A 3,799-nucleotide genomic window follows, 5' to 3' on the forward strand; every position below is an offset into this window, starting at 1 on the left:
ATTCTCAGGAAGTCATTTCTATTAATGAGGCACCTGTCCGAAAATGCAGTTCTCAAATCAGGGTCCAGGGCCTTCGGTGCCCTAGGAGATTCTTCCAGATGGTCAGCAGGCTGTCGCTTCCGATATTAATGCTTATTATATGACAACATCAACACTTCTGTCTCCAGCATGATGTAACCATGGCCTCTACTTGGCATATCTCTGAGAATTGTGGAGTGTCACCGTAAGTAGGGGACTCAGAGAGCTCTAAATCCATGCCATGTCTCAGATGAAGAACCTGAGTCCAGGAGCCAGGAAGAGCCATGTCACCGTCGGTGAGACTAATACATGGCAGGGGCAGAATCCCCATGCAGGTTCTCATTCAGCTACACCATACCACCTCAAGGAAACATCAGCCCAAACCATTATCAAACCACTGGTCTCCCCCCACTCGAGTCAGTGAAGGTTTTTTGTGTGCGTGGGATATTTAGACCATGGGAGCACTTGGCCTGAATCACTGGGAGAACCACTGTTGCTAACTGGATGAAATCAAGGAGAATTAAGTATATTTTTCATTACACAATAGGAAGCCAGCAAGTGCGAGGTTTTCTCTTCCCTCCTGAGAGCTGTAAGCTCTGTCCAGGACACCATATCGCCACTTACCCTAGTTTATTCTACAGCTGTGGTTCTTGACCATTAGCATGCATCAGAATCACCTAGAAGGCATTTTAAAATGCAGCTCACTGGGCCCCATCCCCAGAGTTTCAGATTCAGGAAGGCTGAGGTGGGACCCAAGAATGTGCATTTCACACAAATTCCCAGGTGACTGAGGACGCACTTTGAGAACGATGCAGTTGATTTTCACCAAGACCATGCGCACATCCACAACTGATACACCCTTGTTCATTCTCCTCCCATGGCTACAACCTTATCTGATGGTTCTGCCCAATTAAGGCAACTCGCTCATGCTACATCATAAACCATTGCCCCATTAACAGATGGCTTAAGTTTCAGGCTGGCCCCCTTCCCAACATCGCCTGCCGTTGTACTATACCAAGTTTCCCTAATCCAAACAGAGCAGATGAACCAGAGAGGAGTTTCCAACCACCATCCTCACAGCAAACCTTGTTCCTGAAATGCCTCCCATTACACCAGCCTTGCCAGAGATTGTTGACCTCAGGAGCTATCATAATCCAGACCAGAGAGCCCCACCCCAGGCAGCATACACCCTTTGTCTCCTCCATCCATCCCCAACTTTCAGGGCTTTGCTTCATTTCCAGAAGTGGCTGGCACTCTCCTGCTGCAGGTAGAAAAGTCAATGACACCCCTTCCAGGGGGACAGCCACTCGTACATAATGCATTGAGTCCCTCCCTGCCTCAGAGCAGATTGGGTTGCCTCCAGCTCAGAAAGAGCAAGGCAGCTGTTTGCATCAACAGGTGTCTTCCAGCAGGGGCAGCCTCTAGGGCTCCACAAACCTCCTGGGACATCAGGTCAATTTGCTGGGACACGGCCAAAGCAAGGAAACAGGACCCCACGGAGGTTCCACGTCCTTCTTCACCAACAAAGTAGCAGAGTGAACTTAAGAACGTGGCCGTGTGGTCACAGAGGCTAGGATCCATGGTCCACTCACCTCAGACAATTTATGTGGTCTTGGGAAAGTTGGTGAAGTTTTCTACACCCCAGTTTCCTCGACTCTAATTTGAGGGAATAAGGATACCTGCCTTAAAGCTCTGTTCACAGGAATTAAAAAAAAAAAAAAAGCCTGTGAAATGCTTAGCAGAACACTTGGCAAAACAAATGTTAGCTGCTCTTACTATCCTTCCAATCAGAAAAACAAGGCGGCCCTGGCTCAAACTGCTATACTTCAAAAGCCTCTGGGAGCAGGGCCTCGGATTCAATAAAGGCCCCTACAGACAAACTGGCTAGATACCTGTGAGCACCTCGGGGGCCCTCATGCTCCTCATCCAACCTCCAGCGGCTCTAGCCCAGATCCGCCCCGGCCTCTGACTGCTGGACCTGCTCTTCTCACATGAGGCCTCTCTTGCTGTTTTCCAGATAGTTCATCTTGGCCTCTCCTCAACGTCCATTTTAAGCTACAGCGCAGGCTCTGACAATACACTTCTGCTGACCTCAACACTTCTTCCATTTCTGGCATCACCAGAACTTTCCTTGGAGCCAGGAGCCCCACCTGCATCCATTGATCAGCCAGTGTTTCACTCCATCACCATAGGACAGAGACAAGCCTGTCACCTGGCCCTGACAGGAATCTACCAGCTAGACACCAAGCAAAGGAATGTTCCAGAAACTTTCCCCAAACTGTAGAAAATGAGCTGACATCTGAAGTTTGACTGCTGGCTATCTGAAAGGAAACATAGCTCAAAAACCTACTCCCAGTCCTTCCATTTGAGAAAATTCTATTCTGCTGCCCTCACCTAAGTGCTGGACAACTCAGAGAGAGGACTTGGACTGTTTAATAAACTTTCAACTTGCAAGAAACAAAGGCCCTCCATGGTTAGCTTAAGGGCTTGTTGGGAGGATATGAGGAGCAGGACAGGCAAGACCACAAAGCCATCAGCAAAGGAAATAGCTACACCCTCTTTTCTCTTTTCCTTCCTTTTGTGGCATCACTGCTTTGCCTTTTGTGTCATGTTCCATTCTCCCATCTCTGCTGGCCACAATCTCCTACCTTCAGGGCTAAATCGTGGTCTTTGAGCTCGGGAACTGCCACCACCAGCTCAGACAATTCCAAAGAACCATCAGCCAACTCATCTTTTTTAAGCTCTAGACTATAGTACAGGACATGGCTGGCTAGCCATGGGTGCTGACCCCTGACATAATAAGCCATGGCTATGGGATGTGGGGTGGGCAGGGTCACAAGATACAAAGCAGGGCCGCTGTCCACTTAGCAGGAGTGATGGGAAGGGCAGCTTCTCTTAGAAGAGTGTATGGCTGAGCAGTGGGGAACAAAAGAAGAAAACCACACTCATGTGCCAGGCAGAAGCCAGCCCAGCAGAGCACTTCCCTATCCAGAGCTGTGCCAAGACCTTAGATTGGGACCAGCAAACCACAGCCAAAGGACAAGTGTGAAGAGTAGAGCCTGGTCCCAGGAATTTCCCAAAGTGGCACAGAGTCCATCTGAGTCATATTCTCATCAACTGAAAATATTTTCAAATGTCCCTTGCTCTGGGTTGGAGGAGCTATATAATGGCTCAAGCTTTCTTAAAATACATAGGTAGCAATCAATGTTCTGGAATGGACATTAGGAAAGTATCAGACAAGACAAACACATCTCCACAGATTGGAGATATTTAGAAGCCATCTTTTATCCTCCCTGATCTAAGGCAGGAGAGGAGGGATTAAGAAGAAAATGACCCCGGGGCCCCTGGGTGGCTCAGTCGGTTAAGCGTCTGCCTTCAGCTCAGGTCATGATCCCAGAGTCCTGGGATCGAGTCCCGCATCATGCTTCCTGCTCAGTGGGGAGTCTGCTTCTCCCTCTCCCTCTGTCTCTTCTCCTTGCTCTTGCTCTCTCGCTCTCTCTCTCTCTCTCAAATAAATAAATAAATAATTTTAAAAACCGAAGAAGAAAATGACCACAATAGTGTTTCAAAGGGATAATGCTTGGTCAAGGACACTCCAAGGAGGGGGGTGTCAGGGCCAACACAGCTCCTTTCACCAAGAGGGGCATGAAAGACTGCCGCACCAGTAAATATCCAACCAGAAAGGAAATAAGGGAGCCCACACCCTCTCTTGCCAGCCTGTCCAGCAAGTCTGTATACTTGGATACTTGGATACTTTGGATACCTTGGATACTTGGATACT

Source organism: Neomonachus schauinslandi, chromosome 9 (genome assembly GCF_002201575.2).
Source record: "Neomonachus schauinslandi chromosome 9, ASM220157v2, whole genome shotgun sequence".
Taxonomy (NCBI): Eukaryota; Metazoa; Chordata; class Mammalia; order Carnivora; family Phocidae; genus Neomonachus; species Neomonachus schauinslandi.